Source organism: Pleurodeles waltl, chromosome 5 (genome assembly GCF_031143425.1).
Source record: "Pleurodeles waltl isolate 20211129_DDA chromosome 5, aPleWal1.hap1.20221129, whole genome shotgun sequence".
In the NCBI taxonomy this organism is placed as follows: domain Eukaryota; kingdom Metazoa; phylum Chordata; class Amphibia; order Caudata; family Salamandridae; genus Pleurodeles; species Pleurodeles waltl.
Window position 1 is genome coordinate 287,180,026 of NC_090444.1, and position 27,424 is coordinate 287,207,449.

The 27,424-nt window shown below is 43.6% G+C and overlaps 1 protein-coding gene across 2 annotated transcripts in view; it reads left to right on the forward strand.

The window, feature by feature from the left end:
• Positions 1–27,424, forward strand: part of TTC7A (tetratricopeptide repeat domain 7A) — a 1,654,710-nt gene that overhangs the window by 799,764 nt on the left and 827,522 nt on the right. The gene's annotated exons all lie outside the window — the stretch shown is intronic.

Genomic DNA, 27,424 nt, shown 5'->3' on the forward strand with positions numbered 1-27,424 from the left:
AAAAAAAGTTATAAAAAAAACCTTACCTCAATCATCACCGCACCACCGCTCTTCACTCCACTGCAGGCAGGCCCAGCCTGCCCTGCGGGCAATCCTCATGCTGCTCTCATGCTGCTGGAAGCACTACAGCAGCGCCAGCATAGGCCTGAGTGCCCTGGCTTAAGACTCCTAGGCAGAATGGGAGTCTGTGCCTTCTGTCTCCAACCAGGCAACGCACCTCGAGTTGGAGGCAGCACGGTGCACATGTGGGTTTGGCCGTCCTGAGACGACCGGACAAACTCACATATGCACTGAGGGCAGCGAACACCACTCCCCCCTCCATGGCTTTCATCCTCCACGGCCCCGCCCCCCCCTTGAAAAGTTACATGATAATAAACACGGTTTATTATCATTTGATTTTTCAAGTTTTGCAGCTGCTGCAGCTGCTGGCGGGGGCGACCTCCTCCGCCATCAAAGAGGAGCTCCTGCTGAGTAACTAAATCAGACTCAGTGCATTCGCTGTGGACATCATAGAGGAAACCGCGGCAACCACTGCTTTATAGAAGCGTGCTGCCTTCAGCGCATGTGCAACTCACAGAGATACCGAGTTAATGAATGCAAACCCTTCCAATCCTGGCACACAGATCCATTTTGCATCTGTGGGCAGAGGGAAACGAGTTCACGATACAACCGGAGGGCAAAATACCTGATCTTACTGAACGTGCTTTTTATTTTGTTCTGTTTACTTTTCTTCAACTTTTATAAAAGTGAAAAATCGTTATTTTCGGGGCAAAATCATTTTGTTTTGTTTGGTATTACGAAACAATCATAAATAGTTGCAAAGCAAGATGACATATGGTTTCTTTGTTAAAACTGTATAATAAGTGTAACGTGATTTCTAGGCAAAGTATCTGTTAGCATGTGCTTGAAATTGCTTCATTTACTTAGTATTTTATTAATTTAAAGTCCATGTAGAGAAGGGAATACCCAGCTCCTGCCTGGATGTAGATCAGTGATAAGGAAGCTGGAGCAGTTCCCTTTTTAGGCCTTTCTTAAAACATATATAGGATGGTTCGTCCGTTTTAGACATATACTTAGGATATTGCACAGTGCGAATTGTAGAACATAGTAGCATTAACACTATGTTTTAATAATTTTTGCCACGTTAAAACATAAGTTATGCATTATAGATCCGAGCAAAAATCTGTTGGCTAGTTCCCTGTAACAAAAGCTGCAAAACTAGTGGAAAAGAGCTGCCAGGCCACTTTGCTGTAGTGCACAGGTTTTTCTGTAATCTGCCTTTCTGCCTTTCTTCCTTACATTGAAGGGATATTGAAGCAATAAAAAGGAATAATTATGCAGCATGTATAAATAACAATTGACTTACCAGCCTCTCAGTGTTATAGTATTAATATCTTTGAGGCTTGCATATTTTATAGTATTGTAGTTGCTTTTATATAACACTTACTACCCCTGACTAGGTGTTGTAGTACCAGAGTTAGTAGGTGTGATCTTTAGTGGGAGAATGGGATATATGCATTCATGCATTAGTTGGTGTATTAATCGATGAGCTACATGAAATTAGGTATTGCTAGGTTTCGCGGGAATGACTTTTAAAGGAGAGTTTGTGGTCTTTGAAATGAGGTGTGCTCAATTTGCAGAGCTACATTAATATGGAACAAGGCAAACCAGGCAAAGCAAACCTCTGTGTGCAGCAACTGCCAGTGTGCAGATTCAGCCTATGGGGGGGTTGTAAGTAACCAGATACATCTAGGCCGCTGTGTGCTGCTACCTTCAGGTAAAAGGCTCTCCCACTTACCTCACCCCGATGAATGGATCTGAATAGACTCCACACGGTGCAGGTTCTAAATCTAGTTAATGTGTGTTTGTGCAGTACTGTGCATGCATTCAACCTTAGGCTCACCATATGGTGCACAAGGTGACATGACCTCATCAGACATCTCTGTGCATTCATTTCAAGGGTGCATGGATCTAAATTACTTTTTGTTTTTTCTTCAATGCCTGCTCAACCTTTATAATTTTATATCCATGATTTTGTCATCTGAACAGCATAGAGTTTATTCCGCTTTTGCTTTTGTTCAGAGGCAAATGACCTCTGTAAGGTATAACCTCGCTGGTGCCTTAGCTGTTTCTACTCACTTGGTGACCAGTGGCACATTGTAATAAACACCCTACTTTTATGTTTCTTTCTATTGCCTACAGAGGCTTAGCTATTTATGATGCAGCAAGGGCACTGACGCAAGATCAAGATGTGAGGGGGCATTTGCACAAATAATAGGGCTGCATTTTACTAGCCTTATGAGGTGAGGGGCGTTTATTTATGTTCTTACAGTAGGGCCCATCACATTCTTGCTATGCTTAAGAATCATTTTGGATTTTTCATGGCGGTACATCTATATATATAGGTCCGATCGTCCTTGGACACACTGTATTCTAGTCATTATGCCTGAGTATAGGGTCCAACATGTGTTAACTTAGTCATTTGATTGCCACCTTCACTTACAATTTAAATACCACAGGTTCTTTCTGTTATCACTGTGTGTGGTTAGAACTGCTTGAAACTGCCATAAAAGCAGTTCATTATCATAGAGGAGAGAGCTTTTATGGGACAGCTTCATCTGTCTCTCTAGCCCTTCAGCCTCTTGGAATAAAACAATCATAAATAAAAAAATACATGCATCAATTATTATATATATATATATATATATATATATATATATATATATATATATATATATATATATATATATATATATATATATAAAGACGATTTCCTTAGTTTTGCAAAAGGAAAAAACGCACTCCAAAGGTGTTCATTTTCACATGCTTTAATGCTGGGCTCGGTATACTTCACAAGGATTGTAAAAACGCCCGGCGCGTTTCGGTCATTACGACCTTGTTCACAGGCATTTCCTGTTGTGCTTATTCTCAGTGTTAATGTACCCACTAAAGAAAACTTATGAAAATTATTTTAAACAAAACAAACAAATATATATATACAAACTCACTGTTTCTACCTAATTTCTAACTCCTAAATATGCTAATTTACCTCATTTTTGTTCAAATTTCTCTTCATATAACATCCATGATCGTTTGAAAATTATATTGTATTATGGGTATAGTAGTTTCTCATTCACCATGCTTGACTGCATATTATAGTACTATGTTTCAAATGCTATATTTATAATTTTCAGATGTTTAAACAATGTCTTTACTAATTTTATGGCACGTATATTACTGATATCTATAATTACTCTCACTTTAGAAAAGGTAAATTTATATGCCATTCTTATAAATCATAAATTTTCTCATGCACTCCAGTGTGCTGATTTTCTTAAAACACTGAGATTTTTTTTTAGAAAACCCCACCAATATCAAATTAAAAAAAGCCTAATAAACATATAGGGCCTGATTACAACTTTGGAGGAGGGTGTTAATCCGTCCCAAATGTGACAGATATCCTGCCCACCGTATTACGAGTTCCTTAGGATATAATGGACTCGTAATACGGTGGGTGGTATATCCGTCACATTTGGGACGAATAAACACCCTCCTCCAAAGTTGTAATCAGGCCCATAATGTTAAAATACTGTATACTAAAACATAAACGAAACATCCATCATAATTCCAATTTCTTACATTAAATCAATTGAAACTTAGCATTATAAATGTACAAATAATTCTTCGTCCTGATTCAATCCCAAAGGAGTCAATGAACGAATCTCTAGAATATATCTTTATTCCAATTGACGTAACTTTCTCTCTGTCTCCTCCTCGTTCATTAATGGGAACTTGATCAATTGCATAGCATGTCATTAGTTCCCATTGACTATTGTGTGCTTGCTCCATGTGTTTTGATGTAGCATAGCTTCTATCTACATTTATAGTAGCCCGAATATGTTCTAAGATTAATTTCTTGGTTTCACATATAGTGATCCCTGCATATTTCAAACCACAAGGGCATTCAATGACATAGACTGTGTATCGACTCTTGCAAGTGATATGTTGTCGAGTTCGTTTTACAACTCCATTTTCAATAGTATATCTTACATGCTTTACAATTACCACACTTCCAAAATCGAGGTTTCTGAAGCCAATTCATCTTTTTTGGAGAACTGAAATGATTTCTTGTTATTTTATCTCGCAAATTTGGTGCCCTCCTAAAAGTCAATTTTGGATGGCATAAAATTTGTAAAGAAATTGTTTAAACATCTGAAAATTATAAATATAACATCTGGAATATCGTACTATAATATGCAATTAAGCATGGTGAATGAGAAACTAGTATACCCATAATACAATATAATTTTCAAACGATCATGGATGTTGTATGAAGAGAAATTCAAACAAAATTGAGGTAAATTAGCACATTTAGGAATTAGAAATTAGGTAGAAACAGTGAGTTTGTATATATATATTTGTTTGTTTTGTTTAAAATAGTTTTCATTAGTTTTCTTTAGTGTGTACATAAACACTGAGAAGGGGCACGACAGGAAATGCCTGTGAACAAGGTCGTAATGACCAAAACACGTCGGGCGTTTTTACAATCCTTGTGAAGCATACAGAGCCCAGCATTAAAGCATGTGAAAATGAACACCTTTGGAGTGTGGTTTTTTCTTTTGCAAAACTAAGGAAATCGTCTTTATATTGTAACGGGTGTCCTACCGTGAAACCAGCACCGCCGTGAAAAGAAGCACACCAGAACACGCCAGCGCAGGACGAACATTTCTTGTATATATATATATATATATATATATATACCATAGAAATTCAGCAGTTATAGTATGGCACAAGTTATAGTTTCTTCAGATCAGTATAACTATAGCTGCTGAATTTCCTAGGGGTTCGTGTGTGTAAAACATGATTCTAACTATAACGTCCCTGCCAGCTTTGTTTTTTTCAGTGAATGTGTATTTGTTTAGTGTAAAGCAGCATATAATTACAAATGTTAATACGGCTGTGCGTGGTGGATGACCACGCCAGACCCTGAGGCCAACATCCCCGTATGTACCCAACCCCACACTGCGCACAGCCTTCGGCCATGCGCAGTGGTCGGTTTAGTGTTTGAGTGGGTGTATTTTCTTGTTCATTGTGCTTCGAATCAGGGGCTTCTTCGCAAAGTTACACTGAGTGCCGCTGTGGATTTGCAGATTGGTAAATATTTGGGCAATATCTTGCCCATGAGGTGCCTCTCAGGGACCCCTGTATGTGTCCTATGAGGTCAGGATACCTGTATCATGACCCCTTATGTGCTTTCACACTTTATTTTTCCCTCCCTTGGGCCAAGTGACAAACGAAATGGCTGCTACAACTTTACTTTCAGGTGGCGGCCAGCCAATCAGGTCCTTACTTTTCGTCCAGATTTGTGGATCCACCACAGGTGGATCTGCGAAGGATCCGCATCCCTCGATATCTATATTATTTACCTTTAATAACTCTGAGACTACTGAACAGATTTACACCAAATTACAACAAGCATTTTCAGTGCAGCGGGTCTTGCATTTGTTCGAGTTAGAGCTATTAGCTTTGTAAAGCAAAAAAAATGCAGCACGATCGCGCTATGTAAAATTCAGCACAATCGCGCTGTGTGGAAAATAAACAGATAAAGTAGTCCAGACTCCAGGCTGAAAACATCGAGCCTCGTATGTTTTTGGTACTTTACCGGTGCTGTGTAGGTGGGCTAAACACCGGAAAAGGCATGACGTATGCATGCCTTTCACAAATGAAAGCAAGCAGATTTTAAAAGGCAAGCCCACAAACCAATGTAAGTGACTGACGTGGCATGGCCGTGGTTTCAAGCCCAAAGAGAGATTACAGAATGAATGGAGCACTTTGTGGTCGCCCATAAAAAGGGCTCTTTCAAGACCAAGATCTTGCTTTCTGCCTAATTTGGTGTAATTCTGTTCAGAGGTTCAGGCTGGGTGCCACTCCAATATACACCACTGTACTGTACGCTATTACACTCTACCCCACCCCACTGTACACCACTCCAGTGTACACCACTCCACTGTATGCAACCTTATTGTACGCAACTCCACTATATGGTATTACACTGTGCACCACTCAACTATTCAACACTCCACTCTATGCTATTACACTGTACACAACTCCACTCTACGCCAGTCCACTCTGTGCTATTACAATGTACAACACTCCAGTCTGTACCACTTCACTGTATGCCACTGCATTGTATGCTGCTGCACTATACGCTACTCCTCTTTGTGCCCCTCCACTCTACTCTACGCTATTCCACTGTAGCCAACTCACTATTCAGTACCCCACCCTACACAACTCCAGTGTACGCCACTCCATTCTCTGCTAGTCCACTTACGCTATGCTTCTCTACACTATTGTACTCTATGGGGGTCATTCTGACCCTGGCGGTCACCGACCGCCAGGGCCAACGTTCGCGGAAGCACCGCCAATAGGCTGGCGGTGCTTCCTGGGCCATTCTGACCGCGGCGGTAAAGCCGCGGTCAGAAAAGGGGAACCGGCGGTTTCCCGCCGGTTTACCCCTGGCCCAGGGAATCCTCCATGGCGGCGCTGCTTGCAGCGCCACCATGGGGATTCCGACCCCCTTCCTGCCATCCTGTTCCTGGCGGTTTTTACCGCCAGGAACAGGATGCCGGGAATGGGTGTCGTGGGGCCCCTGGGGGCCCCTGCACTGCCCATGCCACTGGCATGGGCAGTGCAGGGGCCCCCTAACAGGGCCCCACAAAGATTTTCAGTGTCTGCTTTGCAGACACTGAAAATCGCGACGGGTGCCACTGCACCCGTCGCACCCCTGCAAATCCGCCGGCTCCATTTGGAGCCGGCTTCCTCTTTGCAGGGGCTTTCCCGCTGGGCCGGCTGGCGATCTTTTGGAGATCGCCCGCCGGCCCAGCGGGAAAGTAAGAATGACCGCCGCGGTCATTTGACCGCGGGGCGGTCTTTTGGCGGTCTCCGCCCGGCGGGCGGCGGCCGCCATGACCCCCTATGTCTCTTCACTGTACTCCACTCTACGCTGTTCCACAATATTCCACTCCCCTTAATACTAATATGCTTTATGCAACTTCAATGTTTGCCACTACACTGTGTTGTATTCCATTTTACCCCACTCCACTGTACGCCACTCCATTCTATGGTACTCCATTGGATGTCACACCACTGTACACCATTCCACTGTATGTTATTATCCTCTACTCCACTCCACTATACATTCTACACCACTGCACTGTACGCTACTACATTACGCTATTACACTATATGCCACTCCACTGTGCAACTCTTCACTCTGCACCACTCCACAGTATGCCACACCAGTCTACGCTACTGCACGCCACTACACTGTATGCTGCTCCACAATATGCTATTCCACTCTACACCACTCCACTTTATGCTACTCCACTGTATGCCACTCAAATGTACTCTCCCTCACTCACCACCACTATGGTGTACTTTCCTCCTCTCTATATAACTCCACTCTATAAAACGTTAATACAGTCCATGCTACTCTACTAGACTCTAATCCATTCTATTACTGTACACTCCACTTTCCAAGTTTGTACTCAACCCTATACCCGTAAACTCTATTGCACAACAATCTACTCCACTCTACGACAGTTTCCAACACTGTACAACAAAGCACTCCATTCTACTGTATGTGACACCACTCCAAGTTATAACAGTTTCCTCGACTCTGCTCCACTGTACATAATCCACTGTACCCCACCTCCACTCAATGCAAGTCCACTGTACACCCCTCCACTCTGCGCTAATCTCCTCTGTTCCACTCCACTCTTCTACACTCCACTATATGGGATTCCACTGTACACCATTCCACTGTATGCTACTCAAGTGTATGGTAATCCACTTTACACCACTACAGTGTACACCACTCCTCTCTATGCTGTTTCATTGTATGACAATCTCCCTCACTCTAGATAACTCCACTCTATAAAAGTCAACTACACTTTATGGCTCGCTACAACCCACTACTCCACTCTATCCCTGTACACTCCACTGTACAACTCTGTACTCCACTCTATGTCCCTACACTCCAGTGTGTAACACTCTATTCCACTATAAAACACTTTTCAATGCTCTACGATAGGCCCCCTCGACTCTACTGTAGGAGATCCCACTCCAAACTACAACTGTTTACTATCTATGCTACTTCACTACACCCTACTACACACCTCACCCCTCTACAACACATCATCCACTCTATTATATTTTACTCCATAGTACATTACTCCACTCTAGCCACTCCACTCAACTCTACTTCACCGTATGAGACTTTATCTAACTCTACACTTCTGTACAGAAATCCACTCTATGCAACTCAGCTGTCTGACAACTTCTCTCTACAACCATCATCGACACTGTATGCCACTCTCTGACACTTTACTCCTGCCTATATCCCTGTCTGTCTCCTTTACTGTACCATACTGTATGCCATTGCACAACACTCTACTCCACTCTGTACTTCTCTTTGATACTCTAGTCCACTATACAACACTGAACACAACTCTTTCTATGTCACTACACCCCACTTTACTCCACTCTACTCTGAAACAGTATTTCACTCTACTCTACTACTCCACTGTACGCCACTCCACTCTATGCAATTGTTTTCCATTGTACGCTATAACACTGTATACCAATCAACTCTACTACACTGTACAACACTGTACTGTACTGTACCACTCCATTCTGCAAACCTTAACTGGACTGTATGCCTCTTTACCATACTGTAGTCTACCGTACTTTCCAGTAGTATACAAGCCACTACCTTCTACTGTATAACATGGTTCTCTAATGTATGCACTTTACTAGACTGTATGCTATGCCACACCACTCTACTGCATTGCACGCCACTATAGTCTATGACACACCACTCTACAATATGACAGTTTCTATGCTACCCCTTCCATTGCACTGCAGTCTACTATACTCCACTCTACTACACTTTATCCCAGGCCTGGATGGAACTCGCGGAGTTCCAAAAAATGTCTGCAAGATTCTGCACAACTTGTGAACGACCAGAATTAATGCAAGGCCACCCATTCATGCCACTGTTTTTGCGTGCCAGTAGCGTGTTCCGCACTGAAAAATGAGAGTGAATGACACCACTTGGTTGCATGCCCGTGGCCGTTTTGTTTTACCTGCTTTCTGTTCTGTGCATGGTGGTGGGCCTGATTTTTCCATCTATTCTAAATCTTACCAGTCCTCCCCCATCTCCTCACCAACCCCTCCTTTACATTTATTTTATCAGTGTGCATCTTTGTGCTTGTGTATTTTTTTTTTCTTCTTTTTTTCTCATGACTTTTTGTACTTTTTTTTGGTTTTCCCTTTACTTCCTTACATTCTCCTTCTTTTATTAATTCCTTCCTACTTTTCGTATTTCTTTTTTTTCCCCACCCAGAGCCATGGCATAGCAGGGTCAGAGTGGGAGCGGCAGCGCCAGTGTGGCTGATAGCAGCACACCTTGCGGTTGCCGGTGCTACTAAAGAGTGCAGCCCACTCTGTTTTTTCAGAGGAGGAGGTGGCAGCACTAATTTTTCTTGTGCAGCGATACCTCCCCTCCATGTTGGCAACATGCGTCAGGCCTGGATGTCGATATTCCCTGCAGGAGCGCTGGCTTCTATGGGGAAGGGTGCACTGGTGTGTGCGCTGGAGGACTGGGGTCAAACACACCCAGTAGCAGTTGACGCACCACTGAGCTGACATTTTTAACCGGGATCAGGACCTGCTCGATCTGCTGGATGCGGTGAGTAATTTTCAAATAGCATGCTGCTCACACTCAGAGATAATTTAAGTTTACATAACATTGCAAATAATATGTGATCCAGTTTGAGGAGCCAGGTACCAGCTACCTAATCGTACTCGTTGGCAATCGCTTGGACTTATTATATCAGAAGTCATGTAGACTCCTCTGTCCTGTCACTAAGATAGTGGTAGTAGTAATATCAGTGAGTTAGCATTCTCTGTGGCTTTCTTTATGTAGCTTGTACAGTCCCATGCATTCTCCCAGTGATATGTAGTATGCACCTATGCATTGAAAAGACAAACTGAGTTGGCCCCTCAAAAGGAATTGAGAAGTAAAGATTCTTCATTGTAATGCATTTGTAGTTCCCAATATAGCTTAGGTTTGGGAAATTTGGAATAGGTGAACTCAATACTCGTATTATAGGCAATCTGATTTAGAAAAGAACAGTATTACTGCGCCTGCATGTCAAAATATTTTTGGGGAGATTAAGTATACCACTTCACAGAACTCACCTGGACCAACCACACCATTGTTCACTTTACCATCTCCGTTGCCCAGCCCCCCCACTGCCAAGCACCACAACACCCTCCCACCACAGTTGAGGCAAATTTACTGAGACAGTATGGACTAAGGCCCTCAACACCACACCACCTGAGACTTCAACAACACTCGACCAGACAGTCCAGAACTTCTCCCCCTGGATCAACAAATGCGGCTACAGAGTCACCCTGCTGAAACCAGCGAAAACCAACAAAACCACGAAACATGCCAACTGGTACACCCTGAAGCTCAGAACCACTAAGCGCAACTGCTACTGACTCGAAAAGCGATGGCACGCCACCAAGAACCCCTATGACAGAGCCACCCACAAAGCAGCCCTCAACAACTACCACCTATGCATCAAAGAAGCAGCCATCACTGCCTGCATCGACACTGCAGCCAACCACACAGAGGTACTCTTCAAAATTATCAAGGAATACTCCAAACCGTCAGCAACAGAGAACACCATCCATGCCTCCAAAGGTCTTTGCAACACCCCCTCAGATTACTTCCACAGCAAGGTTGCCACCATCTACAACTTTGACTCTCAAGCCCCAATTCTCAGCCTCGACAACTGCAACCAACCAGCAATCACCAGCCAAATGATAAACACCTGGTTGCCACTCACAACTTAGGCCACCACAGCCATCAACAACCCCTGCCCCCATCATCTCTTCAACCTTGGAGCCAACCCAATCAGCTCAGAACTCACCTACATCCTCACCAACTCCATCTCCACAGCAACCTTCCCTGATGATGGTAAACATGCAGAGATCACACCCCTCTTAAAGATGCCATGTGCTGACCCCAGCGACCTCAAAACTACTGACTGATCTCCCTGGACCTTTACCCAGCCAAAGTACTTGAGAAAGCCACCAACCTACTGCTTACCGAATACCTGTAACAAAGCCACTGGTTTGATGCCGCACAATCAGGATCTTGTGCCAACCACAGCACTGTGACTGCACAGATCGCTTCTATAGATGACAACAGAACCCTCCTCGACTGCAGTGAGACAGTGGCCCTGATCTTCCTCAAATTCTCTGCCGTGTTTGCCACCATCTTCACCACACCCTCATCAACAGACTCACAACATCGGCATACAGCAGAGCGCCAAGTAGATTGTCTCTTTCCTGTCAGGATGCACTCAGAGCATTTGACTGCCCCCCTTCACCTCTGCACCCAAAAAATCATCTGCGGCGTACCCAAGGATCATCCATCAGCCCCATCCTGTTCAACATCTACATGACCCCCCTTGCAGATGTCATTAGATCCCACGGACTCAACATTATCTCCTATGCAGACAACACCCATCTAATCCTTTCTCTTACTGAGTATCCCGCCAACTCCAAAACCAACTTCTGCAACGCCATGACCAACATGGCGAAATGGGTGAGAGACAGCTGCCTCAAGCTCATATCCCACAAATAGGAAGTACTGATCTCCACCCACCTCCTCAAAAGACTTCAGAACATACAGAACACCGCAGCAAGACTCATCCTGGACCTCACCCCTCACCTCAGAAACATCCACTGGCTCCCTGTCCAGAAACATGCCAGTTCAAGATCCTCACACATGCATACAGAGCTCTCCACTACATTAACCATTGACTGAACTTTCTCCTGCCCGCAAAACACCTGTGCTCCACCTCCCTTTCCCTCGCACCCCACGCATCTGTTGTAACCGCATCCGTGGACGCTCCTTCTCCTTCATCGCAACCAAGACCTGGAATAATCTGCCCCTCCACCTCCGAATAGCACCTTCCCTGACGGACTTTAGGAAGAGACTCAAGACCTGGCTGTTCGACAGAAAATCAGCATGATCAGTGCCCAGATATTCTTAGGGGTGACAGCGCTGGGCTGTACAAATACGGTTTGATTTGATGATCACTAATCTATTTTTAATCTTCTTTATTTCATACATCAGCACCCAAGTGCAAGAAGACGACTTCAGAGGGGTGACAGGATGAAGCCGGGGCTGCCACCACCAGTGCTGCGGTGGTTGTAAGTTGTAGGAGGCTGGCCTGGCTTATAGTGGGTACCTTGTAGTACCTACACCTTGTGCCAGGTCCAGTTATCCCTTATTAGTAGATTAGAGGTTTTCTAGCAGCTTAGGTTGATAGAGGTGGCTATAGCAGAGCAGCTCAGGCTGAACTAGGAGACATGCAAAGCTCCTACTATACCACTTATATCATATAGCACTATATCATAAGAAACACAAAATTCAGAGTTACTAAAAATAAAGGTACTTTATTTTAGTGACAATATGCCAAAAGTATCGCAGAGGATATACTCCCTTAGGAGGTAAGTAATATACACAAAAATATACACACACAAACCAAATCAGGTAAGTAAACAGTTAGAAAAGTAGTGCAAACACTGTAGAACACAATAGAATGCAATAGGGAAAAATAGGCCTAGGGGCAACACAAACCATATACTCCAAAAGTGGAATGCGAACCACGAATGGACCCCAGGCCTAGTGTAGTGTGTAGAGGGTCACTGGGAGTGTAAGAAAACACTAAGGGTGTCCAAGATACCCCACCCCAAGACCCTGAAAAGTAGCAGTAAAGTTACCCTACTACCCCAGAAAGACAGTAAAGTCGAGATAGGGGATTCTGCAAGGACAACAACTGACTGCAAAGCACTGAAGACGGATTCCAGGACCTGAGGACCTGTAAAGGAAGGGGACCAAGTCCAAGAGTCACGCAAGTGTCCAGGGGGGCAGGAGCCCACTAAACCCCGATGAAGGTGCAAAAGGGCTGCCTCCGGGTGGAAGAAGCCAAAGATTCTGCAACAACCGAAGGTGCCAGGAACTTCTCCTTTGGTCAAAAGATGTCCCACGGCATGCTGGAGGATGCAGAGTTGTTTCCACGCAGAAAGACCGCAAACAAGCCTTGCTAGCTGCAAGAGTCACAGTTGAAGGTTTTGGGTGCTGCCAGGGCCTAGGAAGGACCAGGAGGTCGCCCCTTGGAGGAGGAAACAGAGGGGGCACTCAGCAACACGGAGAGCCCATGCAGAAGCAGGCAGCACCCGCAGAAGCACCAGAACAGGCGTTCAGAAGATCTGAGCACGACAGTTGACTCAGCACAACAAAAGAGGGTCCCACGAAGTCGGGGTCCAACTCAGCGAGTTGGGCAATGCGGGACAGAGTGCTGGGGACCAGGGCTAGGCTGTGCACGAAGGAAGTCTTGCAAAAGTGCACAGAAGCCCGAGCAGCTGCATGTCACGCAGAACAGAGGATTACTGTCTGGCGTGGGGAGGCAAGGACTTACATCCACCAAATTTGGACAGAAGGGCCACTGGACTGTCGGGGACACTTGGACCCAGCTCCTGTGTTCCAGGGACCATGCTCGTCAGGATGAGAGGGGACCCAGAGGACCGGTGATGCAGAAGTTTGGTGCCTGCGTTGGCAGGGGGAAGATTCCGTTGACCCCCAGGAGATTTCTTCTTAGCTTCCAGTTCAGGGTGAAGGCAGACAGCCCTCAGAGCATGCACCACCAGGAAATAGTCGAGAAAGCCGGTAGGATGAGGAGCTACAATGTTGCTGGTAGTCTTCTTGCTACTTTGTTGGGGTTTTGCAGGCGTCCTGGAGCAGTCAGCGGTCGATCCTTGGCAGAAGTCAAAGAGGGAAGTGCAGAGGAACTCTGGTGAGGTCTTGCATTCGTTATCTGCTGAGATACCCACAGGAGAGGCCCTAAATAGCCCTCAGAGGAGGATTGGCTACAGAGAAAGGTAAGCACCTATCAGGAGGGGTCCCTGATGTCACCTGCTGGCACTGGACACTCGGAGCTGCCCATTGTCACCTCACACCTCTGCATCCGAGATGGCAGAGGTCTGGGACACACTGGAGGAGCTCTGGGCACCTCCCCTGGGAGGTGCTGGTCAGGGGAGTGGTCACTCCCCTTTCCTTTGTCCAGTTTCGTGCCAGAGCAGGCTGAGGGTATCCCTGAACCGGTGTAGACTGGCTTATGCAAGGAGGGCACCATCTGTGCCCTTCAAAGCATTTCCAGAGGCCAGGAGAGGCTACTCCTCCCAGGCCCTTCACACCTATTTCCAACGGGAGAGAGTGTAACACCCTCTCTCAGAGGAAATCCTTTGTTCTGCCTTCCTGGGACTGGGCTGCCCAGGCCCCAGGGGGGCAGAAACCTGTCTGAGGGTTGGCAGCAGCGGTAGCTACAGAGAAAACCCCAGAAAGTTAGTTTGGCAGTACCCGGGCTCTATGCTGGAGACCCGGGGATGCATGGAATTGTCCCCCCAAAACCATGTTCAGAGTTACCATTGTGACGCTACATATAGGTATCGACCTATATGTAGTGCACGCGTGTAATGGTGTCCCCGCACTCACAAAGTCTGGGGAAATTGCTCTGGACAATGTGGGGGCACCTTGGCAAGTGCCAGGATGCCCTCACACTAAGTAAATTTGCACCTAACCTTCACTAAGTGAGGGTTAGACATATAGGTGACTTATAAGTTACTTAAGTGCAGTGTAAAATGGCTGTGAAATAACGTGGACGTTATTTCACTCTGGCTGCTGTGGCAGTCCTATGCAAGAATTGTCTGAGCTCTCTATGGGTGGCAAAATAAATGCTGCAGCCCATAGGGATCTCCTGGAACCCCAATACCCTGGGCACCTAGGTACCATTTACTAGGGAATTATAAGGTTGTTCCATTGTGCCAATCAGAATTGGTAAAATTAGTCACTAGCCTGCAGTGGCAATTTTAAAAGCAGAGAGAGCATAAACACTGAGGTTCTGGTTAGCAGAGCCTCAGTGATACAGTTAGGCACCACACAGGGAACACATACAGGGCACACTTTATGAGCACTGGGTTCCTGGCTAGCAGGATCCCAGTGACACAGGCAAAAACAAAGATATATACAGTAAAAATGGGGGTAACATGCCAGGCAAGATGGTACTTTCCTACAGAAGTACCACCACCACCACCAGTGCTGTGGCCGCAGCTGACGGATCAGCTGGCCACAGTATGTTTTCCTCTTAATATTATTATTTCCCTAACTTTTACCATTTAGAATACTTTTTATACTGTGACTGTCTCCTTTTTTTCCAACTCCTCTTCATTCATTCTATCTAATATTTGTTCATTCTTGTTATCCCTGCATTATCCTTTTTTCTATATTTCAAGCGTCTGTAGCTTACTTCCTCCTGTCTGTACTATTTGTAGCTTCCTTCTGCAATATTAGTAAGCTTTCCTTCTCCCCTTATATATCTTGTGGACTGGTACACTAAAACTAAAAGAATAGATTTTAGGTACCCTACTGTGAAGATTGCAGGCCTGCAACAGTGCTAGTGTACCAGATGCAGAGGCGTTTGGAGGGGGAGTCCCAGCGGCAGGAGGGATGGCCGGTGGTAAGTCACATTGCTTGCTTATTGACAATTACTGGTATACTCACTATATTTGTTAAGTGAGGCTGATATGTATCCCACCCACCATCATTTATCACCTTCCTGCCCATGGCATTTTGCCACCCATGATGTTAGGATCCCACGAAGAACACCCAAGGTCAACATACAGACAATCAGTGTAATTTCAGGTGATAAAAGGTTCCAGCTAAAAGAAAAAATGTAGTCAAATGGTTGGCGAAAGAAACAGCACCAGAGAAATCTCAAGATGGCAGCCAAGTTAGCCATTTCCACTTCGCTCTACAGGGAGTGCAGAATTATTAGGCAAGTTGTATTTTTGAGGATTAATTTTATTATTGAACAACAACCATGTTCTCAATGAACCCAAAAAACTCATTAATATCAAAACTGAATATTTTTGGAAGTAGTTTTTAGTTTGTTTTTAGTTTTAGCTATGTTAGGGGGATATCTGTGTGTGCAGGTGACTATCACTGTGCATAATTATTAGGCAACTTAACAAAAAAATATATATACCCATTTCAATTATTTATCATTAACAGTGAAACCAATATAACATCTCAACATTCACAAATATACATTTCTGACATTCAAAAACAAAACAAAAACAAATCAGTGACCAATATAGCCACCTTTCTTTGCAAGGACACTCAAAAGCCTGCCATCCATGGATTCTGTCAGTGTTTTGATCTGTTCACCATCAACATTGCGTGCAGCAGCAACCACAGCCTCCCAGACACTGTTCAGAGAGGTGTACTGTTTTCCCTCCTTGTAAATCTCACATTTGATGATGGACCACAGGTTCTCAATGGGGTTCAGATCAGGTGAACAAGGAGGCCATGTCATTAGATTTCCTTCTTTTATACCCTTTCTTGCCAGCCACGCTGTGGAGTACTTGGACGCGTGTGATGGAGCATTGTCCTGCATGAAAATCATGTTTTTCTTGAAGGATGCAGACTTCTTCCTGTACCACTGCTTGAAGAAGGTGTCTTCCAGGAACTGGCAGTAGGACTGGGAGTTGAGCTTGACTCCATCCTCAACCCGAAAAGGCCCCACAAGCTCATCTTTGATGATACCAGCCCAAACCAGTACTCCACCTCCACCTTGCTGGCGTCTGAGTCGGACTGGAGCTCTCTGCCCTTTACCAATCCAGCCACGGGCCCATCCATCTGGCCCATCAAGACTCACTCTCATTTCATCAGTCCATAAAACCTTAGAAAAATCAGTCTTGAGATATTTCTTGGCCCAGTCTTGACGTTTCAGCTTGTGTGTCTTGTTCAGTGGTGGTCGTCTTTCAGCCTTTCTTACCTTGGCCATGTCTCTGAGTATTGCACACCTTGTGCTTTTGGGCACTCCAGTGATGTTGCAGCTCTGAAATATGGCCAAACTGGTGGCAAGTGGCATCGTGGCAGCTGCACGCTTGACTTTTCTCAGTTCATGGGCAGTTATTTTGCGCCTTGGTTTTTCCACACGTTTCTTGCGACCCTGTTGACTATTTTGAATGAAACGCTTGATTGTTCGATGATCACGCTTCAGAAGCTTTGCAATTTTAAGAGTGCTGCATCCCTCTGCAAGATATCTCACTATTTTTTACTTTTCTGAGCCTGTCAAGTCCTTCTTTTGACCCATTTTGCCAAAGGAAAGGAAGTTGCCTAATAATTATGCACACCTGATATAGGGTGTTGATGTCATTAGACCACACCCCTTCTCATTACAGAGATGCACATCACCTAATATGCTTAATTGGTAGTAGGCTTTCGAGCCTATACAGCTTGGAGTAAGACAACATGCATAAAGAGGATGATGTGGTCAAAATACTCATTTGCCTAATAATTCTGCACTCCCTGTATTTGTGTACTTCTTCAGCCCAGAATAGAATGTGAAGTGGGTGCTAACTCAAAAATGCACACTCCACTGAAGTAATTATCCTGTGTGAATCTTGTTATGCTGCTTCCTGAAAGCTAGGCTGGTTAGTGGCGTCAGCCATACCCTCGTTTCAGACTTCATTGCTGGTCCTTAGCATTACTCCAAAGGGACGCTTTTAGTGGCAGTACAGAAGAAGAGTAGTGTCTCAATTCTGAGTAGACGCAGTAAAGAACCATGAGTTGCATCTTGTTATTAAGGAGGTGTAAGGGAGAAGTAGTGTCTCATACACCTAGAATTCTGCTAATGAAAATGTTAGGAGGGGTCTCGGAATCAAGTGTCTCTGATTGTGAGTCGATCTAAGAGAGTAGTGTCTCTACACAGAGTTCCTGATTTATGAGAGCAAGTTAAGAGAAGAAAAACACATTTGCAACAAAGTTAATTTAACTCAATTTAGAAAGCACGAAGAAGAAACGTACAAAAGGAAAAGGAAATTAAAAGTCAACACTTAACTGACCAAGAATCCTGGCTGTGTCTCTTGGTGTCAATACAGACTGATTGAAGACTCCCTGGAGACACACAAGTATTAATAGCTCTGAAAGGAAGTTGATAAAACAGTAATTAAAAGTTTTACTGCACAATTGAAGAGGACAGTTTAGCAGAGACGTATTTAAAACAAGAGCTGTGTACATATTTATTCTGTTCAGTAGGCAAATTGACAAATAACCAAGACAAGCGTTTTAATGCACATTGAAGAGAAGGTAAAGCCTTAGCTGCAAGGGGTATGTAATGTTTAATAAATTAATAGGATTGTATTGCTAGAATGTATGTTTAAGAAAAAGACGTATGATAGAAGTGTAATAGTTATTATGTGTTTCTTCACAGTTTCATAAGTCTTTGCAAATAGGAAAATACCACACATATAAATAGAAGGAGGGTGCAGACTCAAACAGAGTGATACAGAAATCCAAAGACCAGAAAGGGCAGTCTCTTCTTTATCTCCCCATCCCTTTTCCCCCTTTGGAGTTTTTCAGTCTCTCGCTTAGTTCTGAGGATGGGCAGGGTTCTAAGAAAGGTATTGGGATCAAGCATCTTTCTTCTCCTGTGCAACTTATAGGTACGAAGAAGAGTTCTCTGACAGAGTGAAGTGCCCATGTAAATATATTGCACCCCGGCAGAATGGCCAAAGGATTTGATTTAAAAAATCTGGGAGGAATCTTAGAGTGTATCCAAAAGGAGTTAGTGACAGTGAGAAAGGAGTATAAAAGCCTATGACAAGAAATAGGTAATTCTAGGAGAGAAGCTTCAGATTTAGCCACAAAAATTTGTGGAATAATGTCAGGGACAAGTTTTAGAATTCAGTCATCGGAGACTGAAACCTCTAACTCAACAGCAAACCCCCATCTCTCAAGCACCTGCTCAAGTCATTCATTCTCTATCCCCAGTTATGCCTCTAGCTCCCCCTGAACATTTTAGTGGAGACCCTCAAAAGGCTCAGATTTTTCTGACACAATGTTCCTTACACTTTATGTTTCGTCTTTCCATTTTCCCAGACGCACAGTCCCCAGTAGCTGTTATTTTATCATACCCCAGTGGTGATGCTGCATCATGGTCCATGCCATTAGTTACAAACGATTACCCAAACTTCTAACAGGAGGAAGGCATCACAGGCAACCCATAACAAGTTATTAGAGTTGAAACAAGGAAACCGAGATTTAGTAGCTTATTTGGCCCAGTTTAATAAACTGGTGGCAGAGATTGAATGGCCAGAGAACAAAAAAGCTGCAGTTTTCTGTCAGGGTTTAAAAGATGAATTAAAGGACACTCTAGCACAGATACCCAATAGACCAACCGAAATTTCAGCTTTAGTAGACTTAGTCCTGGAAATACATTTTTGTCAAAATGAAAGGAAAGGAGAAAGAAAATTATATTTTCGTTCCAGTGTACCAAGGTTCAATAGAGTTAAGATGGAGAATTCAAAAGGCACCAATAATCAACAGGGTGTGAAACCAATGCAGATAGGAACTATCAGGGGCCCATTATCAAAGGAAGGGAAGAGAAAGAAAAACAATTTATGTTTATACTGTGGAGCAAGTGGGCATTTTGTGAAGATTTGCCTGACGAAACCTAAATTGTTGCAGAAGAAAAACTTGTGGCGCCATCAGTAGCAGGAGTTGGACTGGTGAGTGCAGATAAGAATACAACTCCAAAAATCCACCAGTTAGTGGATCATCCTCGTCTCATCTTGTCCAAAAGTACAAGTAATGATAGATTCCATAGCCATCTATCACTTTTGTGATCTAAAGTTTGTAGAACGGATTGGTTTGAGGTCCCTAAGAAAACCAAAGAATGAAGCAGTCTGAGCAGTTGATAGAACATATCTATCTTCTGGACCAATTGTAAGTCATACAGATCCGGTGAAATTAATCTCTCAAGAAGGACATCAAGAAATCATCCAATTCAACCCCACAATCCCAGCTCATATTGGGACTTCCATGGTTGACAGAACATAACCCAACAATAGATTGGAGTGCCAGAACCATTGTTATGAACTCTGAATTGTGCAAGGAAAATTGTTCTGGAAAACATGAACCACATCAAGAACCAAACGTAGCATCCTTATTATGTAAAGGTGGAGCTTCTGTTTGTAATACCAATGAAATATCCCCCTTTTGCAAGGACTTTGTGGATGTATTTAACAAAGTGGAAGCAGAAAACCTCAGCCACATAGGTCTTATGCCTGCAAACTAGAACCAGGATCAAACTTGCCCCCTAGCAGTATCTATGCATTAACAGAAAGAGAAAATCAACATTTGAAGGATTACATTCTGAAATACCTGGCCAGTGGGTTCATCAGACCATCACAGTCTCCTGTCTCTTGGGAAAATACCACAGACATGAATAGAAGGAGGGTACAGACTTAAACAGAGTGATACAGAAATCCGAAGACCAGAAAAGGCAGTCTTTTCTTTATCTTCCCATCCTCTTTCCCCCTTTGGAGTCTGAGGATGGGCAGGACAGTCAGGGTTCTAAGGAGAGTATTGGGATCAAGCATCTTTCTACTCCTGTGCAAGTTATAGGTAAGAACTAGAGTACTCAGACACATGACCTAATTGCAGCATGGTTCAGTTTGGCACTGCAGTGTTGGCTGTGCAATGTGCATGTGCTTCCGCATTAATACAGCAGTTACAAAGTTGTCAATGTATTGCAAACTGAAAAAAAGGTATGTTTCTATTCCCCCCCAAGGCCCACTCATTCACCCCTGCTGCTTCACTTCTTTATTCTTTCCTAAGCTCTGTCCCAGCCTACAAAAAAAATTGAAAAATCCATTCTTAGCATGTGCCACATTTTTCTGGCCAAGTGATTCATATATTTAATGATGGATTTACGCCTGTTCAAATGTTTCCTTTTTTGACATTTGTCAACTACAGTAACTGACTAAGCCAAAGCTTAGGCACATGATGATGATCAGTGACACCCCACTATTCAATAGCAAAACCTCTATTTACCAAGCCTAATCCCTCTAACTTACCCTGCAGTACAGTGAGTTGTTTCCTTTCTTTTCTGCCATGCAAATGTATTTGTTGGAAATAATTTGTGGTGGAGGGCAAGGCCAGGGAGTAAAGTGGGATTAAGTGACTGATTTCATGTTTTGAGGATGGGATACTCTGTGACAAACGTGCCAAATAAAATCTATATATCCTGTTCCTTTCCCTGTACTGCAGTGCATCGTTTTTCCCACTGTGTACTTGTGGCAGACAGGATATCGGCATTTTATACTTGATGTATGTGGCATAGTATCATTATTATTCATCTTCCTCTTTGGCATTATGATAGAACTGAAAGGCATTTGGAAAAGAGCAGGGCCATTGGAATTATGGTAAGATAATTGTCCATTACAGCTGCCCCAGCTGCAAATTGCAAAGAGCAGCAAAGTGCCCGATGTGCTAGCTAGCATGGCTCCATTAATTTAGCACAGCAAGAATGCTTGTATTTCAAAGGTGCATAATGCTTTACTCATTAATGAGAGGTAAATTATTTTTGTTTTTTCACAGAAAGTGTCTGTTTAGTTTTTTAGGAAATACTTTAAAAGAAAAAAAACTCTTTTTTTTGTTTTAAGTCTAGTGTAATTCTGCCTTAATTCCTTTCAGCCAGTCAGTTCTTTTATGTGAGGCATGTGTGGGTAAAAAATGGCCCTGTGACTCTCCCAATCATATCAAATTCCATTGGCCCTCGGGGACCAGTAATGTACTGCTACGGTGTCACTATATAATTTTAAATGTGTTTGCACAGAGCACTGGTTGCAATTTGTCTTTTTTCTTTTTTGATATAGCTACTCTTGGTGGTCCCGAACTACCACTGATATGGCAGGAGATAGCAGCCTGGCTGTGGTGGCAGAGGTTGAAAGCCATCTATGCTTAATACTAATGGCTGGAGGATGAGGAGGCTGAGGCATTTCCTCCAACTAGCCGCCTGTGCCCCCGTCCTCTGGGCTGCAACATCTCCAGTGCCCCCAGCAGCTGGCAGCCGCCCCCACCACCACTGCTGCCCCACTCCCACCCAGACTGTCAGTTCGAACACCGTGTGCTGTGCGAGCTGGTTCAGCTAGGCCGTCGAATGGCATGTTTCGAGGCCAAAAACCAAGATCTGCAGACTCCTCTTGAAAACTCCCTCTTCTGAGCCCTTTGTTTATATTTTGTTTGGTTGGAGGGACTTTTGTTGTAGGTGGAGAGGGTGGGGATTAGGAGGGGCAGTTGGGCAATTTCAGACTTTGTTTTGAACTCTTTGTTGGAGGTTTACTTTGGACATGGTTTGAGGGAATATTGTTTGGAGAGAGAGATGGGCCTGTTGTTGTTTTTGTTATTAAGTAACCTAGATAAACAATTACTTATCTGCAGTAGACGTTAGGTCCTTACTAACTAAACTACTTCATTTCACTCCATAATTCTCTTACCTGACTAGATGAAGTGATGTCTGCTACCTCTCTCAATCTTCCTAAACCTTACCTCAAGGTCCTCCAAGGTGCCTTCTTAATGGTGGAGGTATTGTGCTCAAAGGGAAGACATCACAAGTGAGGTCCCACTTCATACTAAGTGAGCTACAGCTGTAGGATCAATCAGAAGGATTATCCATCACAGGCAACTAAATTTAAAGAAAAACATAGTGCAGTGGTTCCCAGCCTGAGGTCTGGGAACACCTAGGGGCCCACGGAACCTCCCCAGGGGGTCTGCAACTGCTTGGAAAATTCAGTAATATTAACAGATTAGGTCCCCAGCTTTCAGTAATAACTCATTTAGGGGTCCCCGGATTCCAATAATGATTCAATGGGGGTCCCCAACTTCCAGTGTTAATAAAGGGGTGTTCCACAGAAGTCAAAAGGTTGGGAACCATTGACATAGTAGGTTATATTTATATCATAGCTATACAAAAGTTGAGACCAGACTACTACCACCATGACACAACAACAAATACCTCATATTATAACAAAAACTAGTAATAGTAACTTCTTCTGAGCAGTGGGGAGCATGGAATTAAATAAAAAGAAGGTTACAAAACCTTTGAGTCAGGAAAAGTGGACTCAAAGTCTGGAGTGGACAAGGTTAAGTATTTGTGCAACACAAGGACAGAATGATGATATTGATGAATTATGTTCTTCTACATCTAAAATATGGATCCCTTTTATGCATGGGTGGGTAAGTGGGGCTGGTGTGGGCTATTGCTCAGGTAATAGAAGATCCTGCAGTGAGTTTGTGTTGCTTCACCACATTCGCCCCACTGAGTGTGTGATCCATTTATGGTGTAAATTAAGTTTCACCTCAATAAATAACAAAGCCCAGGGGAAAAGGGTTAGGGGTTTGATGAATGGATGGAAAAGGGGATTTGGGGAAAGGTGTGACAAAGACAAACACTACACAACACTGCAACAATATTCATAAGGGTGATGAGCAGTACATCATCATCAATCTGCTGTGGAAGGAAATGAAGGAATGAGTATGACATCATTCAGTTAAATGGATTGCAAACAGTCCTTCAGCCCTAGAGACACAAGTTATTGTTATATATCTAAATGTTCTGTCATCTAGGTTTGAAAAAACAAATTATGGAGGGGTGAAGTGAACCTTCCCAGTTCTAAAAATTATGATTGTTAAAATAAAAATGATACTGTATTGCCAAATTTGGAGGTGCAGCTCCATTCTTCTCGGAATTTCTGTCACTCTTGGATGCCTGGTTTAACTGGTTCGATAAGGTAAGCAGGAGTGCATGAAAGGAGAAAACCTTTCATGCAGGAGAAGAGAGAAGGCCTGTGGATAGCAGAACAGAAACAATATTGTAGAGTCAAGGAGGAAAGAAGATAAGCTTCATGAGGAATGCACTAAGAAGACTCAGAGGCAGAGCAAGATCAAAGGCTGCTTCAATCATTCATTTCATTTTATCACTCATGTGTGATCGATAAACTGAGAAGTGAGAGCAATTTACAACCAATCACGGACAAGTAACTGCATGTACCGGGCTGATCAATCTCACAACTTTCATTATAACATTTAGCCGAGTGCGTGCATCATGAGATGATGTGGCATCACAAATCTTTGTCCAGTTAGAAGCAAGATCCTCCTCCCCTACCGACCACATAAGAGGAGTTTCACATTTGAGCCAGTACACACATTAAGCAGCATTTCCCAAATCAGCACACCTCCCTCCAGTCTACAGAGCTGAGTAGGCCTCAGAGTTATCATCATCATCATGGTTTACATTTGAAGTTGATAACGTCCTTCTTCTGGCCCAGGGAAGTGGAATTCCTATCGCCTGATGCCCAGGACATATTGTTTGGTGTTAAGGGCAACAAGTTTTCATGTTTATTTTGTCCTTGGGACAAGTAGGCCCAATCCCTTGCAGCACAAGCCCTTTGGCTGCCAGGTACAGATAACTGTCTGCAATTGAGGTAATGTGTGTGCCTGTATGTTAATGCTGTTCAAACTTGTATTTATGGTTCAATAATAAAAAGCCTTCATTGTTAGGATGAGCACCGTAAATAAACATTTTAACGTCAACCTGCACTACTGACAGTGGTTCCAGTAAAAAAAAAAAAAGTGTACACACATTTGAAGTTTAACAATTTGAGCCTAAGTATAATGATCCCAGAATGCTCTCTAATTAGATACAAATGTTTGCAGAAGAAGAAAAAAAATGTAGGTGCCATTTGTTTGAAGCGCCATTTAGTAAAATGTGTTGATGCCAGTATTTTCAAAAGATATGCATAATGGAAAATCAGAGTAACCATTTTCAACAAGATTATGGGAAGCATGAAAATAAACAAGCAAAATCTGTTTTATAATTTTTACCTTATCTGCTGTAACAACTACAAAGTCAGGTATGGCGTGCAATACATTCAAAAGCATACTAAGGGGAAATTCATATATGACGATTGAGTGCACACTTAGAACATCTTCTACAATATAATTTGAGAGAGATACCATTGTCATTCATGGTCCTACTTTCTCACTGGGATCAGTTATACATGAAATACCAATTATCATTACAGATGTGCATGTTACATGAGCGGGCGGCGTGAGAGCCATGCAGCTATGACTTCACTCAAACCAAACCCTAATGTTCCAAACTATTCACTCCTTGATTACATTAGAGATCAATATACCTCTGCACTTTCAATAAGAATCTCTTCCATTCATCACTATACCACTTATATGAGTGCATGTAGTTAGTAGCATCTAGTGTGGGTGGTCTGGTAGCCAGGGAAGTAGGGTAAATGTACCTACTCAAGTATACTTGCGGGCTGTTGGCCTCTTCATGGCGGGCGAATATCGCTCTTTGCCTCAAGTTTCATTACCAGCTTATTCTATGTGTCATAGCCTGTGCACAACCGACCTTTTTCACTGTGGGATCTTAACATGCGTACCTCTGACCATGAACATTTCAATATCAGACAACGTCAACGTGTGGTCTGGGTGCCCTCCATCTTATGGCAATTTGCGTTTTGTAAATAATAAATGCCAGGTCCGCAAACCTGTGAAGATATTTGTCTTGTGTGGGTCTGGTGCGAACATCCAAGATGCAAGACTCTGGGGTAGGAAAAAATGAGCGGTCCGTCAGATATGTCTGCTACAATTACCTGCCACATCATCAGCAACAAACATTCCCATACCATGTGATAAAAACCTGCTTCAGCAGTCCCACAACCTGGACATCTAGGGTTGATGTAGGAAACATGCGTTTGATACGGTATGGGGATAGGTATGTCTGATGTATGAAGTTAAACTGTGTGTAGCGGAATCTGGGAGTATGGGCCACTTTCCTTGCTCATTGGAGAGCTATACCCAGGTTTTGGGTGTCACGGGTTGCGGGAGAACTGCATTCCATCTGTTGAGTGCCACATCCAGTTGCGTGATATCAGTCACCGACAATTCCCCATACAGGATTGTTATTCCTTTTTTTGAGCCAGTGTCTGAGAACATTGTGGAAGAATGAGAGACTGCGGGGGTTCCCTGTCGCCCGTCCCCCAAGCCACTTTGATTAGCTGACGGATAGCGTGGTATGTCAAGAAGTGTCCCGAGCCTAGGTAGGTAAGCTCCATGATGGCTTCAAATAACATTAGAATGCCACTATCAAAGTGGTCACCTACTGTGTTCATCCCCGCTTTTATCCAAGGAGTAAGGTCATGAGACTTGGTCAAATTTGTGGCGTTCGGCATCTGCCCAATTGGTATTAGGGGGGAGTATGGAGGGGAGGAAGACCTACCCCGCACATATCGGCGCCGGCAGGCGTCAATGCGTGTCTTGTTTTCACATGGCTTTTGTAGCACTGTATTGTTGTGGGAGCTGCCAGGCCCTCACCATTGTAACAAACACTGGCAAAAAGGAAAAAAAAAATTTTGGGTCTCAAAAAGCACACATTCCCACCAGTGGCGTAACAAAGGCCCTGCAACCCCTCTCCAGGGGGCCCCTTCAGCACAGCACCTGCCCTGAGTGAGTCTCGAGAGGAGCACCCCTCAATGTTCTTTGCAGGGGGGCCCCCTCTAGATTTGTTACAGTTACACCACTGACTGCCACAGTAGTTCCTGGCACTGAACAAAACTACTTTGCTTGCCAATATGCTCCTTGTGTAAGAGCAGAGTGCAATCACTCACAGTAAAGCCAGCCGACAGAGAGAGAAATAGAAGTTTAATAAAAATAAAATGTCTTTGTTTATGCCAAACCTAATTAGGGATCCAGTACTCAAAGAAAGTCACAAAAGTGCACCCATGGTATATGTCTTTGAATTAGCGGCTTTTGTCAATTCACAAGAACTTGCAGAAGTAGACCAGGAAATCGTACCACTAGAAAATATTTGTGAAGTGTATTTTAGCACGAGCAAATATGTATTTGTAGATTGGCTCATGTGAGAATCTATTGAGCGTTTACAAGTTCACTTGCCCTCCAACCATTTTTTTCCCCAACCCTGGAAGAACTTCTACTTCTGCCATTGTCAGGAGTAAATTTCCAACCTTTCTCATTATAGGAAAACATTAGAGCAGGGCTGGTGAAAATCCTTAAAACATACAAGTTATTAGGTCTGCAGACACAAAGGCATTCCAGCCCTGGAACTATTGCTTACTGCTTCCTTCAGCCCCAGAATGTAGATCTGCGAAATGGTGACAAACTAAGGAAATTGCTATAGTAGGGATTGAAATTGCAAGTGTTCCAATCCAAGAGGCTGTTATCAGAGCTTTTACATAATGAGATTGCTGTCATAATTTGTCGCTGCACTACATTACACCAAAGGCACAAATAGAGTTTTTTACAGGACAAGATTTAAGAAGCAACCTGTCCTGTGGACAATTAGATATTTTATTAAATTCCACACCCCTGCTGGCCATTGCAGTAGTCCCACCCTGA